Source organism: Triturus cristatus, chromosome 10, assembly GCF_964204655.1.
Source record: "Triturus cristatus chromosome 10, aTriCri1.1, whole genome shotgun sequence".
NCBI lineage: Eukaryota > Metazoa > Chordata > Amphibia > Caudata > Salamandridae > Triturus > Triturus cristatus.
Genome location: NC_140593.1, coordinates 198566371 through 198584127, shown reverse-complemented (window position 1 = coordinate 198584127; position 17757 = coordinate 198566371).

Sequence of the window (17757 nt, the reverse complement as noted above, 5' to 3'; positions counted from 1 at the left end):
ACTTCCCCAGATTATGTACTGGAATCAGATGCAAGCCTTCATGGCTGGGGTGCCTGTTTTCAAAATCAGAACACGGGAGGTTTATGGTCTTATTCGGAGAGCTTACACCACATAAACTTTCCAGTGATAAACGCGGGCCTTTACGCATTAATGAGCTTCAAGCATTCCCTTCAAGGGAGATCAGTCCTACTCAAGATGGGGGGCTGTCTGAAAACGCTGTGCCTACCTGCTTACTGCCTTGGCCTTTGGGGGTTGCTGTGCGGATCGTCTCTCCCTCCCGCCGTCGCATCGGTGACTTCGGCGACCGCAGCGCGGAGGGAGCAGGAAGCTTCATTTCCCAGGCTCCTTTGCCCACCGGAAGCGGAAGCGGACCTACGGCATCTCGCGCCTGAAGGCGCTACAAAAACAGCTTCACCCCCGGCAGAGCGGGGGCTGTCTGAAAACGCTGTGCCTACCTGCTTACTGCCTTGGCCTTTGGGGGTTGCTGTGCGGATCGTCTCTCCCTCCCGCCGTCGCATCGGTGACTTCGGCGACCGCAGCGCGGAGGGAGCAGGAAACCTACGGCATCTCGCGCCTGAAGGCGCTACAAAAACAGCTTCACCCCCCGCGTCGCGGGACGCGCGCGGGCATCGCCGGGCTAAGCCCGGGCAAAGGGCTGGCCGTCTGTGGCCGTCCAGGGCTGGACAGGGCTGAGCTGGGCCACCCCCCTTATCCTGCACGAACGTTACAAGGTGATTAGGGGCTGTCATATACAGTCTACGGCAAGGATCTATTTGTTCAGCACAAGTCATGGCTAAGAACTTCAACAAGGCTCAGATAGTGGGAGGTCCTGGAACTTTAGACGCCTTTTTGAAAAAAGCCGAACATGTTGTCTCCAAAGAAATTGAGATCGTGGAAAAAAGGTTGTCACTAGAGTCTCTTTCTCAACCCTTGTTGGCTGCTCCCTCTGGGACTTCTCACTCTATTTTCTCTGGGCCCGCACCTGAGTTCTATCATCCCAGCGTTCAATCATCGTTGAACGTGTCCAGTCCTTCTCCTTCTCTTTCCCCCCCAGTTTTACGTACTAGGCAGCCAAAAGCTTCCTCTGTGGCCCATGTTAAAGCTTCTAAAGGTAAGAGGAAAGCCATTCACGCTCCTAACGGACCTCGTCATCACGCTAAACAATCCAGAAATAATGATCCTATTAAGGGGGTGACTCACCCGGTAGAGAGCCCAGTGGTCGCGACCACACCTCATTCAGGTAGCGGTGTTATGGAGTCTGTTGCCCAGGGGGGGGCTGTTATTTTTAGAGACATGTTAGCTGATGTAATTAAGCAGCTGGATGAACGATTGATTAGGTGTATATCCCCAGTCTTGGATAGACTCAGTGAGATTGATAATAGACTTACTCTTATTGAGCGCCACATTGCTGTTCAAAGCGCCCCTGTGCCAAGGTCTAATCCCTCTGATTTACTACCCCTCGGCGAAGTTACTACTAGAGTAGGGGATATGATTGACATCATGGCAACTACTGTTGCAAGTCCAGCAATCCCCTTACCACCTGCCCCGAGCATTAACGGTACCAGTCTAGGCCCGAGGAACATTATTGAAAGCCGAAGAGTTCAGGGACATTTGGCATATGAGGGACGCTCATTAAATTTGCCCCCAGAAGCCTGCCCTTATACCGTTATCTTGGCCAACGTTCCTAAGACTAGTGATGGTAAAGAAGAGCACTGGTCTACTCTGAAAAACAAAACCCTTCATTTTTTGGCAGGAAAGACAGTCCTGGGGAGTCACCTCTATGATTGTTTTAAAATGGTGAGAAGGGTCCCGTGGGTGGGGAAATCTAATAAGTCTCTGAGGGGCGATTGTGTTGTGGTGAACTTCAGTACCCCTGATATAGTTGATCACATTTTTAGACAAGCAGGGTCTATTAGAATTCATCAGGACCACATTAACGTTCTTCCATTGGGTTTCTTTTATCCACCATCTCTTGCAGGTCAGGGCAGACAGAGAGAGCGTCCCCTTCAGTACGCCCCTTCTAGTAATCCTTTGTTGTTATCAAATAGATTTGAAGCCCTTAGCACTCTAGATACTAACGATTGACTTAGTGATAATGGAGCTTATTTAAATAATGATGTTTTTAGTATAGACGTTTCTAATTCTTCTGAGCCTTTATCTGCTGGGTTTCCCGTCACGGCGAATAATGCCCCTTCCACTGCACTAGTTAATAATTTGCCATTGCAATCTGAGGATGCAGTCGAGAAAGGAATTGCGCCCATTTTTAATGGGGAAAACATGGGCGTGGACTTACCTTGGAATGGTGTAGAGGTTGCTCCATTACCTTGTTTATCTAACCTGGTTAACACTCTAACTAAGGATCAAGGGCACATAATGGACCTTCCAGCTGCAGATTTAATTTCTGCATTATCTTGGAACATAGCTGGTCTTCGGTCCAAACGAGGCAATCAAAATTGGTTGGCTTTTCTCTCCTCATATCATATAATTGCCTTACAAGAAACATGGGAGGCCAAAGATCCTTTTTTTATGGATGGCTACCAATCTTTTATTAAATATGCTACACCCTCGGATATGGGGAGACCACGAGGGGGCCTCCTGTTATTATTCAGCCTAAAGCTTCGTTATAACATTGAGTTATTACCAACTAACTCTCCTCACATCCTAGCAGTGAAAATGGAATGTGTTAACCTGCCATCATTTTTGGTGGTGAATTTTTACAATTCATTTACTAGGACGGAAGAACTGGAACATCTCAAAGCACTACTCAGTTTCTTGGATGAGTTTGATGCATTGAATGAAAAACCTTATCTTCTTTTACTTTTTGGTGATTTTAATATACACTTATGTTATCTTAACTGTTGCTCAAATAATTATTTAGATTTTTGCCCAAATGAAGTGACCCACTTTGAGCACACTAAAGGCGGGATCTTTCTAGAGAATATAGTATCGTCTTATTATCTCTACATGCCGGTTCAAGACTTGTCGGACCCGGTTCACACATTTACTGGTCATGGCCACGGTAGTACAATCGATTATATTTTTGTACCGCGTAACATGCTGTACCTATTGGGCACGTTTTGTGTTACAGAAAATGGCCTAAGTGACCATAACCCACTAATTTTGGAAATCAAAGTTAAGGCTTTGAGGAAAGATGTTCCTCAGCCTTTGATCTCTAATTCAAATCTTGAGCCTACAAGCCAGGGCAGACGACTTAGATGGGATGTCATTACCCCGGCTGATTTCCTCGTCAATTTATATGAAAGCAAAACAGAGGATTTTAGCTTGTGTCTTTCTTTAGGGGAGGAACCGAAAGTGATTCTGGATGCTTTTGAAAGAATCACTAAACACGCCCAGGGGAGTCTCACCTCCCATGGGAAACCTAAACCCAGGAAGTTTAAAAACTGGTTTGACCATGCCTGTTCTAGTGCCCACTCTGCTCTCTTACTGGCACTTAAAGAATCTGGGAGCACCCCCAGTAAGATAATTGAGGCAAGAAAAGGTTATAAAAAAGCTATAAAGGATAGGAAACGCGAGCTAAAGTCCAAGGCATGGGAAGATTTGAAGGATGCAAGCATACAGAAAAATAGCAGCCAGTTTTGGAAGGTGATAAATAGTCCCCTCTTTAATGAGACGGAGAATACCATCAAAGAATGTCTTATCCCGCCAGACAAATGGGTGGCTCACTTCAGTGGTCTCTATTCGGAGATACAAGAAGCTAATCCCACAAATTACGTGGATTACACTTTAGCTTCAAGAATCCTTTTTAAGGAGGAGGAAGTCCGGGAGGCCATTGAGGCCACGGCGTCTGGTAAAGCCCCTGGTCCGGATGGTGTCCCAGCGGACCTCTATAGGGCAGATCCACAGCTTTGGGCGAAACTTTTAACCTGTGTTTTTAACGCAGCTTCTGTGGTCGGTGCCCCTAGATCATGGGCAAAAGCCGTTATTGTTCCACTTTTTAAAAAAGGTTCAAGAGAAGACCCGGCTTGCTACCGGCCTATTTCTCTCCTTGATTCTGCCATGAAAGTCATGGGTAAAGTTGTTCTTGCTCGTTTAACTGTGTGGTTGGAGGAGCAATCCATCATTTCCGATCTACAATATGGGTTTAGACAGGGAAGGGGCACAGTGGGCCAATGCCTCAATTTACACCTTATTATAGGAAAATATACAGTCGCTAAGCAGGGGGACCTCCATTTAGCTTTTATGGATTTGTCCACTGCTTTCGACCTTGTAAATCGGCAAAAATTATGGGCATTACTAGCCGGTTTGGGGCTTGACCCGGTTTTGATCTCTTTCCTGGCTGTAATCCATGACGACACAACCGCAGTCGTCCGTTACAGGGATGATGGAAGCCAGACTGATGCCTGGCAGGTAAAGCGGGGAGTAAGACAGGGGTGTATTCTTGCTCCCCTACTCTTCTCGCTTTACATCAATAATTTGGGACCGGTTCTGAATTCGATCTGTAAAGACACCCCGAAAGCCGGGTCCAAAATGATTCCCGCTCTACTATACGCGGACGATACAGTTTTGTTGGCCAGAACCGCGAGAGGATTGCAAGCTCTCTTAAATGGATTTTATGATTTTATGGTCTCTTTAGACTTATTAATTAATTTTAAAAAATCGCATTCTATGTCGATTGGTTCAGGGAAAGCAAAAAGGGTGAAATTTTTCTGCAATGGCCAGGAATTAACGAAAGTCCAGACGTTCCCATATCTAGGGGTAGCATTTGACGACAGATCATCCTGGGTCACACAACGTGCTCAAAAAAAGAATATCTTAGCTAGTGCCACAGGCGCTGTGTTGGGCTTTGCAAAGCGCTTAGGCTGTAAACCACTCCCCGCTTTATTAAAAATATACAGTGCGAAGTGTTTGCCCATGGCACTTTATGGTAGCGAGGTCTGGGGTTACAAGGCTTCTCCTAATATCCAAGTGGTTGAAAATAATTTCTTTCGGAAACTGCTGTCTCTACCCCCCTCTGCCCCCACTTTTAATATTCATGAGGACTTAGGGATGGGTTATATCAGTGACCAAATAGCAGTGGCCCCGCTACTAGGCTGGCTGAGGGTTTGGGCACAACAGCCACCAAACTTAAACCAACAAATTATTCAGGACTGTCTGTCCTTGGAAAAAGCCCTGTCTATTCCTTGGTTAAGTTACATCAAAAATAAATTGACTTCAATAGGGTGTTCGGAATTGTTCTCTAGTCCTTGTGTGATTAGTAAAGAGCAAATTAAAGCTATCAAGACCCAATTTTTGTCAAGAGTAATGTTGTCAAGAGAAAGTGATGAGCTGGGGAAACCGACAGTGAGGAGGTTTGTGATGTTGAGTTCAGGGAACAAGATTCAGCCCTACCTAACCTACATTAATAAACCTTTCCATATGTTTTTGCTAATAAGATTTAAGCATGGTTTGCTTCCCTGGCTCTTGGCATACCCGAAAGGATTTTTTAAAGAGGGAACTCTGGGGCCCTGTCCCTGTGATAATATTTCTGAACAAAATTTGTTGCACATGATATTTTTCTGTAAATTTTACTCTGTACAGCGGAAAAAATATATCTTGCCTATTTTAAAAAATTGCCAATTTAAGCAAGTTAGGCCTGCCTTGGCTTATTTACAAATGTTGGAATCTCCATTGATTTGTTTTGGGGTTGCCTGCTTTATAGTGGGTGCCCTGAGAGTCAGAAATAGGGCCCAGTTGACATAGTTACCTGATAATGATTATTGTGCCCACTACGTTGTCGTAGATGAAATGTTTTTTAAGGTCATTATGAAATTTTACAATGTTTTTAGCTATAGGAATGAATTCTCTAAGTGTTATTTTATTGTACATTGCGCCAATCTGTTTTGTATTTATTATTTGTGTTAATAATTTTTCTGTAATGCATTTTCCTCTATTTTGTCTGCTGTTTTGTGCTTTGATGGTTTTAAATTTTAACCGAATAAAGCAAACTTTGACTTTGACTTTGACTTACTCAAGATGGACAACATGTCAGCCGCCGCCTATATCAATCGCCTAGGCGGTACCAGATCTCCAGACCTCTCCAACCTTGCCAAGAAAATTTGGATGTTCTGCCTGGAACACCAAATTTCCTTAAGAGCAGAATACCTTCCCAGTCTAAAAAATGTCTATGCGGACTGGAATTCAAAAAGGTTCCTGGTAGATCACACCAACTGGAAGTTAGATGCAAACATATTCAACAGTCTAGACTATCTTTTGGGTCCCCTAGAAATAGACCTCTTCGTGAGCAGACTCACTTCCCAACTTCCCAATTACTTCAGCTGGATGCCCGACCTGGGTGCTCTGGCAGTGAACGCCTTTCTCCAAGACTGGAGAAACATTTGGGGATACGACTTTCCCCCTTTGCGATGATTCAACGCGTCCTTCAGAAGTTGAGAACAGAACATTCCTCAATAGTCCTAGTGACCCCATTTTGGCCCTCCCAAGCGTGGTTCCCGACAACCTTGGAATTAACTTACGAAGTTCCCTTTCTACTTCCAGCTTCACCAGGCCTCCTAAAAGACATAGACGGTTCGGATCACCCACTTCTTCTGAACGGGACTTTGAACCTTCTTGCATGGAAGGTGTCAGGCGATCCAACGAAGTCTCTGGACTTTCGTCACAGGCTTCTTTTCTCCTCCAAGAATCTTGGGCCCCCGGCATACACTATAGATACAACGGCATCTGGAAAAGATGGGTTTGTTGGTGCCTGGAAAGGAACCTGAATTCCGTGGAGGCTCCTATCGTCCATATAGCCAATTTTCTCGTCGAACAGTTTAAAAGAGGTCTTTCATATAGATCAATTAACTGTTATAGGTCTGCCATTTCTACGGGTCACTCACTCTTTAATGGTAGAACTATCGGTAAAAATCCAATAATTTGCAGAATTATGAAGAGTATCAGACTTAGAAGAACCCCCAAACTAAATACGACACCCTTTGGGACGTTAAGTTGCTTCTTGATCTATTTTGTAACTGGCCAGATAATAACTTGTTAGATAATAACTCACTCTCCATCAAATTAGCTTCTCTCCTTTGCCTAATATCCTGCCGTAGAGTTTCGGACGTTAATGCATTGGAGATTTCCAACAGGTGCTATGATGCATTCAACGTCACGTTCGAAATCATCAAGAGAACTAAAACTATGTCTGACATGATTTTTTACCCTAGGTTTGATGCTTGTAAAAAATTGTGTGTGGTGGACTGCATGAAGGAATATGATTCAAGGATGGACCCCCGTCGCACCACTGGTATTAACCAACTCCTTATATCCTTTGTTAAGCCCTTCAAACCTGTTTCTGCTTCTACTATGGCTAGACGGGTTAAACTATCGATGCAATTGGCTGGCATTTACCTCCATAGATTCCAAGCTCATTCTTTAAGAGGGGCTATGGCTAGTCAATCCTTTTGGAAAGGAGGTAAGTTAAATGACATCCTCAAAGCAGCAGACTGGTCAAATTCCTATACCTTTGCAAAACATTATTGCAAACCTGTTGAACACATGTCTGATGTAGTTCTTCTTGACTACCAACAAGCAAAATGGCAGCCTCCGGTCTTGTAATTAAATTGCGATTCTCCTATTACCATGACCAGAGAATCTGGATTTCATTAAAGACACGGAGGCTGACATTATCCCATCCCTCCCTCCCGGAGGTTTATCTTATGTAATGGCTTGAATTGTTTACCTTATTATTCAGTTTTAACACTGTATTTTACATTTTAAAGTATAATATCATTTACTAAGTCTCCTTTCCCTTTCCATAGGGTGTTATTTCATTTTTGCTAATACTTTGTCATTTTTTCAGCTAATTTATCTTGACTGCTTAATTTTCATGATATGTTGAAGACCTTTCCAGACTCTTCGTCTTCCTTCTCAAGACTGACCTTCACCTCATGACTCCAGTTTTTTGGAATTCGTTACCTTCACAAGAACATTTTTATTGACTTTCATTGCATTTAAAAGAGGCTGATCTCTGTATCTTTGTTACCTAGTTACTCTTGTTTATTCTAGAACCTTTACTTTACGATGTAACTTTTAAGTGGCTGTACTTGAAGTTGCATAAAAAGATAATGCATAATGTCAGCCTCCGTGCCTTTAATGAAATCCAGATTCTCTGGTCATGGTAATAGGAGAATCGCAATTCTTGTGTTATGACCGCATGGTCGTATCAACAAGCATATCGCCGTTTTGCAGGGAACATCGCTGGAAAACCAGTGATGTTCCCTGTAAAATGGCGGTTACCCCACTATCGCTGGAATTCATATCACCATTGCGCTATGCGTTGTAAATACAGCGCACGCATGGCAATGAATTCCAGCGATAGACGGCGATAAATATAAAAGCGCTAAGCGTGCTTTGCGATGTTTATCGCTGTCTGTTGTAAATATGCCCCCTTGTAATTTATGATGCCTCTGATTGAACATGCTGACCTGTAATAGGCTTGGCACACATTGACTCCATTATCGAGACACTGTACACTTGTTCCAACAAAGTAGGAATCAGTGAATTGGGAAAGTAAAGCAAAAATAATCTAACAAAGTCATGGCATTTGTATTGATGTTCTATCTGAGGTTATCATGAAGATGGGAGGCTGCTACTGGTACCTTAAACAAGCATTGTCAAAGCCCACACGTCTGCCGTTTTTATATGTAACAGTGAACTTCACTGATTGGCACATGTTGGGCAACATTGTTCGAATGGGTGAGTGGGTGAATGTGATCATGAGTAAATGAATGGAGGATCGAGTGGTTTGACTGAGTTCATGGAAACATGGGATGACGAATACATGAATAATTGGCTGCATGGATGAATGAGTGATTGCATAGATGGGAGGTTGAATGTGAGAATAAGCCCCTGAATGGATAAATGGGGAGTGCATGGATGGGTTGATGAATATGTGACTGCAGTAGTGCATGACTGAGCAGCGACGGCTCCTCCTCAATGGAGGAGCATCGCCCCACTGGCTCAGCCAGCAGCTGAAAAATAAAACAATATTGTTTAATTTTTCAGCTGTTGGCTGAGACAGCGTGTGTGGGGATGGGCAGGTCAGGCATTGGGAGGGCAACAGAGAGGTAGGTGCACTGCTATCTGCATGTCTGTTTGGCTGGCTATCTTAAGCCGGCCAAAAACACTTGCGCAGTTAGGATTCTCCAACCGAGCTGTATTACACAGCTGAGAAACAGCCCAGACTCCCTGTGCCTGAGCAAGCGTTAAACAAGCCTGCTCAGGTCAATCCCTGCCCTGCTTTAATGCAGCATGAGAGCAGCACGGGGATGGCACAGGGAGTCTCTCATGCTGGTCCAGGGGCTGCTGGGACCTTGAAGCAGAGGAGCTTTGGGGCACGAGGTGGCAGAAGCAGCATCAGGTAAGCTTTATTTTTTTATTATTCCACCCCCACATGCTTTCTCAAGTTCCCCCTGCCCTCCCCCACACTTTCCGACTCCTAGCCTCTGCCCAACCACTGTTTATATGCGTCGGCCACAACTGTGTGTGAGTAAAAAATTGTGTACAAAGATTGATGAATGGTTAGCTACAGAAAATGACAGAGATGAGATCCAGGGATGCACTGGTAGAAACCCTGGATGTGATGTACCACTCTCAAATAGGGTTCTACAAGAAAAAGCTAACACTTTCACTCATAAAAAACCTGCCTGAAGCTCCAACCAAGCAAAAACGTTGACTGTCCAGTAACCACATTTACTAAAAAAACAATGCATTCCTGCATGGAGATTACACAACATATTGATTGGGCAGCCAGGATAAATGTAATGTTTGAAGGTTCCTGAGAAAAGCTGGACCGCGGAGAATGACGAGAAGCTAATGAGGCTCAAGAATGTATCTTTTCACTCTAACCTGATTGGTTCATTTTATGGGAACTGTAAGTAGGTTTTGTAACTGTTATGTTTAAGCTAGTGCAGAGTAGATGTTATGTTATGTTATGTTATGTTATGTTATGTTATGCGTTCTTATATAGCGCAACAGCTGCCCCAGCAAAGGGGCGTCCCGGCGCTCTGACAGGCAGGAAGAGGCATACGAAGAACAGGAAGGCTAACAGAGGAAAAGAGAAGCAGGGAAAACAAATGACCTAAGCAATAACCTTAGAACCAGAGGGAAAAAGATAAGTTTTAATGGCCCTCCTAAACAAAAGCAGGTCCTCGAGGGCACAAATATGAGCAGGTAATGTGTTCCAAAGCCTAGCCACCAAAACGCGGAAGGAGCGCCCTCCCGCTCTGCAACGTTTGAAACGTGGAACTACTGCCAGATTTTGGCCTGGTGACCTCAGACAGCGAGGAGGGACATAAGGAGTGAGAAGGTGCTCCAGGATCGGGGGGTTGGATAGCTTAAGGATCTTAAAGGAGAGACAAAGAATCTTAAACTCAATCCTTTGAGCCATGGGCAGCCAGTGAAGTTTCAAGATAGTTTCCCTCACGGAGCAGAATCTAGGCAGACCCACCAAGGCTCTGGCCACCGCATTCTGAACTCGCTGCAGCCGGATAACTTCCACCTGATTGGCTCCCACCAAAAGCGAGCTTGCGTAGTCGAGCCGAGAGAGTATAGTAGCCTGGATGATCAACTGCCTAGTGGGGGAATCAAAAAACTTCAGGGTTGGCCTCATTCCCCGCAGGACCCCGAAGCAAGCGGCCGCCACTTTTTTGGTGTGACCGCAGAAGCTAAGGGCAGAGTCAAGCCTGACACCCAGGTTTTTGACCTCAGGGACGGGAATGGGGGCTGGGCCCAACTCAGGGGGCCACCACTGATCACCCCAAAGACTGCATTGTTTCCCAACGATAAGAATTTCCGCCTTTTTAGCATTAAGTTGTAGATAATTGGCCGTCATCCAGCCTGCCACTGCAGTTAAGCCCTCCCTGAATCTAGAGGCCTCAGAGTCGGAATCCCCATTTAGTGCGACCGCCAACTGCGTGTCGTCCGCATAGGAAACCATAGTCAGGCCCCACTGCTTGGCGACCGCAGCCAACGGCCGCACATACAGATTAAACAACGTGAGGCTGAGAGCCGACCCCTGAGGATCTCCTTGCTCAATGGAATAGAATATGGATTCAAAAGGGGGTGTGGCAACCCTAAACGACCGACCAGCTAGAAAGGAGCGAAACCAATCAAGTGCCGAACCAGAGATATCTGCCTCACCCAGACGCTGCAAAAGTATCCCATGTGAGACCGTGTCAAACGCGGCACTGAGGTCAAGTAACACCAGTGCCGCAGTTTGACCGGAATCCAGCATGGTGCGAAGATGTTCCCTCATCGCAAGAAGAGCAGTCTCAGTACTGTGACCCGCTCGAAAGCCGTTCTGTGATGGATCTAATATGTTAGTGGTCTGGAGATGTTGAGTTAGAATTCCATTAACATGCGCCTCCGCAACCTTGGCAACCCAAGGGAGGAGAGAGATAGGACGATAATTCTCCAATTTGAGGGGGTCCAAGGCGGGTGTTTTCAGAATAGGGGTAACATAAGCTTGTTTCCACTTAGAAGGCACCATCCCTGAGCACAGTGAAAGATTGATGAGTTGGCGCACAGGGGGGAAACTAAGGGCAGCCGACTCTCTGAACTGCGCGGGTCTGAGCGGGTCTGCAGGGGACCCAGATTTAACTTTGACTGCCAACCTATTAAACTCACCCTCAGAGATTTCCGAGAGAGTGAGTAGGGCCCCATTGGGGATGGCAGGAGATTTCAATCCTTCACACAAAGGGGAAGTATTAGGAAAGGAGCAATAGATGGTATGCACCTTATGCAGGAAAAAGTTGGCTAGTTTCTCACAGTGAGATGCAGAGCATACCTCAACTGCTGAAGCTCTTTTAGACGTCAGATCTTTAAGGACTTTAAAAATCATCTTTGCAGGATTGGGGCTAAGTTTAAACTCCTGGGAGTAATAGGCTGCACGAGCTCTGCTAATGGCTCTATGGTATGATTTAATCTTTACGAGAATTTTTTTCTCGGCGTCATAAGTTTTGCGCCAATCTCTTTCTGCTTGTTTACAAGATTTTTTTAGAAGCAGTAAAGCTTCATCATACCATGGGCTGGGTTCAAGAGAGCGACATTTACTCCACGTAGCAGGGATCAGCAAGTCAAGTGCACGAGAGACCCAATCACAGAAGAGATTATAACCCGACTCTACATCGGAAAAGGGATCAAGAGGGTGTTCCCTGAGTACCCGATGAAAGTCCTCGAGCGTCAGTTTCTTCCAAGGACGTTTGAATACGGACCTGTCTAATTTTGTGAAGAGAGGCTTTCTAATCACAAGGTTCAGTTCCACCAAAAAATGGTCTGTCCAGGCTATCGGAAGAGGGGGCAGAACATTAAACGCGGACAGATTCGTGAAAATGGGGTCCAAGATATGACCACCAATATGCGTAGGGAGGGTGACCATCTGACATAACTGCAGCGCCTCCAGATCTGCAAGAGTATTACTAATCGCGGGGATGTGGCCAAGATCAAAGTGGAGATTAAGATCGCCGAGAACTGTGAAATTAGCCGAGCCTATTGCGAGGGAGCTCACTGCTTCTGGAAGAGCCTTTCTGAAGGCTACATCGTTACAAGGAGGTCTGTAAATCAGGAGTCCAGAAAAGGTAAGATGGTGATTGATCGAAACACAGAAGTGCGCACTCTCGCAACTGTCTATGGCTAGTTTCTTCCACGTACAGGGGTAGCAGGATTTGGCTACCATTGCAATGCCCCCACCCCTAGAATTGCGATTGTGAGTAAAGATAGAATATTGTTGCTGGATAGCCAGGTTCAATTCCGCCGTGGCCTCGTCCTGCAGCCAAGTCTCTGTCATGAAAAAGATATCGGGGCCCTCAGCTAAAATAAGGTCATGGATATCAGAATGGTGTTTGATTAGTGACCTAACGGTGAGGTTCCAAATCTTAAGGGTCCGGGGAGTGGAAGACTCAATGGACCGGGATGATAGGAGATGGAGCTCACACAGTACTCTAATGGGGGAAGGGGAACCGAGATCAAAATTGCCACAAGGGCAACGATAGGGACCACAAAGCGGGTTATGGGGGGAGTACTCACAGAAAGTGTGGATCGGCCAGGAACTAAGTAGATCCTCTCTCGTATATGGTCTAGCAGCGAAACGATACACCACGGTGGACCTTGAGCCTTGCGCCTCCTTAGCGCTGACGGGCGCAGACGGGCAGGACTCTGGCACGACTCCGGCGCAGATACGGCGCGTCCGCTGATCGCGTCCGCTGCGCGGAGCCATTACCTTCCCTTTTTATGCGCTGCTAGAACGCGACCCAACAGTAGCCCAGCCCAATATGGCCGCCGTCTACCACTCGTCCCACGAAGCCGGTCTCTCAGCGTCAATACTCGGCTGAGAGTGACCCGGCGACGAGGGGAGGGAGAGGTCTCTGCAGGAGCCAAGGCAAGTGTCCCCCAAGTGCAGTATAACCCTCGTGCACTCACACACAACACGAGTCTCAATGGCACAAGCAATGGCAGACCACGCACCAAGACATGTTTGTATGAAGATTTGAATAGAGTAGAAGTTTTAGGGTACTCTCTTTATGGGATTATGGGAGAACTGATTTTCTAAACTTTTTCCTTTGAGGTGAGTCTATGCCGGTTCATCCTCACCTTTCATAACTTTGACTTGAACGTCTTATTAATTAAATCATTCATAAATGGAATATTGATTGATACTATCTAGACGATTTTTTCATCTATAAACAAGTTAATCCTTAATAAACATTGTGGTTTAAAAACGTCATAATTCTCTGCCTTTCTTGTAGTCTAATATGCGTCATGTTCATTATTTGTACTGATATGCTGACCAGCCTCAGTTGCAAACTTTAATTCATAAGATAGTGCTTTAAGGGCTCCAAATTAGCACAGAGAAAAGAGCTAACAATCGGAATGTAAGATGGAGAACGAGTGGGAGAGAAAGAGAGATTAAATTGTAAGAGTGTAAACTGTGAAAAAGAGAGTGAAGGGGCAGAGTGGAATGAGGAGAAGAACAAATGTGTTACAGCCATAGGAAAGAATGAGTGGAAGAGAGAACGAGTGGGTAGGGAATTTGCATTTTACAGGTACTGCTACCTAAGAGTTTCTAGCTATGGGACCAAGGAATTATGCACCAGGCATTTTTGGAAAATACACTCTCAGCATAAGGCTGCACAGCAACACTAAGAACCTAATTATGACTTTTTGGCGGAGCGGTGGCACAGCGGTTTTGCTGCCGCCCGCCTGCCACATTACAACTTTTGAGTAGTCTTGTAGGCGCACGGTATGACGGTCCCATGTTGGTGCCTCATTTAAAGGCGGCAGTGCCTTTGAAAAAGGCACCGCAATGGGACTGCACTACAAGGTTCCAGCACGGCATGGACTCAAAAGTCCATACCATGCAGGAACCTATGTGCATGCACACAGGGGGGCACATGTTACGCCCCCGTGTGCATCCACATGCGCTGGACGGACAGGGGGCCCTGTAGAGCCCTCTTCATTTCCTCTCCATCAGGGTTTTCATGGCGGTTCCATTGCCATGAAAACCCTGGCAGAGAGGAAACTTGAAATATGTTCCTGCCAAGCATATTGTGGCCTCTGACTGCAGCTCAAACGCCAGGGAGCGGCAGTTCCCTGGCGGAGCCAGTGGTCCCAGGGCGGTCCGGCTGCCCAGATTGTAATCAGGAAGTCTGACTGCCGATGCAGCAGTGGCTGGATCTGCTATAGCCGCGCCACCACGAGTCTGACGGTCCTTGGACCACCAGACTCGTAATAGGGTCCTAAAGGTGCAAATATACAGACAAGTCTGTGGTTCATAGACATAATTTCCTTTGCAAGCATCCTCTATTCAAGCGAGCTCAATATTTGCCTTTATTGATGAATATACCCCACTTCAATGTATGGAAGCTTCTCCATCTATGCATTGCAACAGAGAGCAAAATGAAACAAGCAATTGCAAAGTTACTAAGTCTGGCTTTGAATGCCAGCCTTTGAGGTATGGCAGTTCTTCTTTTGTTCTGCCATTGGTTTTGCAAAACTGTATTGATGGGTATGCTACCTGACCCTTATCAATCTAGATAAAGAAATTGTCTAAATGCAAAAATACTCTTTTTGGTTCCAAAAAAGCACGTTAACATAGTACTGGAATTAAAAGGAACTATTTTGTGTTTAGATTTTCTCCTTGTCAAAGAGCAGCATGCCGTAACTGACATTGAAGTCAGCAAATGGATGAAGTGGGCTAACTCATTGCTCTATGATGCATTCTGAAGTGGGAGGAAGAAAATTGTGAATGACGTAAAAACAGACTAATTGTTGATGTCTGTCTCAAAATCCAAAGGTATTAGTTAACAGCATACCTAAAAAAAAGCCACTCGGTTTTGCATTTACTGTCAGCCTCTTGTCAGTGCTAATTCTCTTTTTGTGGTGTTTTTGTAAATCTTTATGATAGATAGATCGATAGATAGACAGACAGACAGACAGACAGACAGGCAGACAGACAGACAGACAGATAGACAGACAGACAGACAGACAGACAGATAGACAGATAGACAGATAGATAGATAGATAGATAGATAGATAGATAGATAGATAGATAGATAGATAGATAGATAGATAGATAGATAGATAGATAGATAGATAGATAGATAGATAGATAGATAGATAGATTAGATAGATAGATAGATAGATAGATAGATAGATAGATTTGCAAAGAGAGATAGACACAGACCAATAGAGTTGTATAGATGGATAGATTGATAGACAGACAGATAAATGGATAGATAGGCAGACAGATGGATAGACTAACAGATGTAAAGGTAGATTAGATAGGGCTCAGCCCCACGCTCTTCAACGCATATATGGCCCAGCTGGCCAACATTGCCAGAGCTCATGCTCTCAACGTAATTTCCTATGCAGACAACACCCAACTCATGCTCTCACTCACTAATGATCCCACCCGAACCAACTTCCCCAGAACACAGACAGGACAGAAGTACTGATATTTGGCAACAGCAGCAACACAAGAAACAACTCCAGGTGGCCATCAGACTTAGTGCCTGCAACCACTACCTCCAACCATGCCAGTAACCTCAGAATAATCATTGACAACAAGTTCACCATGAGATCCCAGATCAATGCCATCTCCTCTGCCTGCTTCCTCACTCTGCAAGTTACATAAGAACTTCAAGTGGCTACCCCTACACATGAGATGCACTGTGACACAAGCCCTCATTTCCAGCTGACTGGACTATGGCAACTCCCTCTATGTAGGAATCACAGCCCATCTCCTAAAAGACTTCAGACCATACAGAACACCGCAGCCAGACTCCTCGACAAACCTACATCACACTCCTTCTCGGGCAACTCCACAGGCTCCCCATACAGAAGAGATGCCAATTCAAGCTGCCGACTCATGCACACAAGGCTTTACATGACCAAGGACCCGTCTACATTAACCACCACATTAATTTCCGCCAACCATTCAATTGCCCATACTTCACGCATCTACCTATGCCGCACTCCTTCTCCCACATCACAGCAAAGACATGGAACAGCCTCCCCAAGCAACTTTAGACCATCACCTAACTTTGGGAATTCCAAATGGCCTTCAAGTCATGGCTGTTTGAATAGGCCTCTGGGTCTTGCAAGCACTTGGACACCCTATCGGGAGATTAGCTGTGCATTGTAAATCCTAATTGATTGGTGGATTTATAGGAATTGCAAAGACAGACAAGAAGACAGAAACAGAGGTTCAGGCAGATGGATATATAAATAGGTAGTCAGACAGACAGACAGATGAATAGATAGCTAGATAGCTAGCTAGATAGATAGCTAGATAGATAGATAGATAGATAGATAGATAGATAGATAGATAGATAGATAGATAGATAGATAGATAGATAGATAGATAGATAGATAGATAGATAGATAGATAGATAGATAGATAGATAGATAGATAGATAGATAGATAGATAGATAGATAGATAGATAGATAGATAGATAGATAGATAGATAGATAGATAGATAGATAGATAGATAGATAGATAGATAGATAGATAGATAGATAGATAGATAGATAGATAGATAGATAGATAGATAGATAGATAGACAGACAGACAGACAGACAGACAGACACAGACAGACAGACAGACAGACAAACAGACAGACAGAAGAACAGATTGAGTTGTAAAGATAGATAGATGAGACAGGAAATTGGAATGAACCACACAGCTTCAATTACCACTATACCAGTGCAGTAGTATCTCACCACAGTAGAGAAAAACGTGTTTTGCTGATGGTAACTTCACATATATAAATATGTTTAAGCTTGTGGAGATGCTCTTAATTTAAGCTATGTCCACAATAGACTAGATCTAATGCAGAAACAAAATTACTTTGTCTGCCTACTGTGAAGGATTTAACATGCATCTCTAAATGAGGGCCTAAACTTAATTAATTAATTCATGAAACCCCTCCATTGGTCAAAAAATATGCTAGTTCATTTCTCAGCTAGAAACTTTTACCAAACATTACCCTAGGTGCTACCCGGGATCAAATTTGAGGTGCGAAATGCACCTCTACTGTCATGTGCTCTTTGATCAAAAGCTTTATATGCAATGCGCATGTTTTTGCTCATGCTTCTGCAGCCCCTTTGGTCCTACCACCCAATGCCCATCACTGGCAAAAGGGTCTGAAAAATGTGTCTGGATTTTGGACACACATCAGTCACTAATGGATAGAAGGATGGTTTCAATAGTCAATGTTTACTGTTTTCTTACAGACATATGAATTTAAAACCACTTCCTC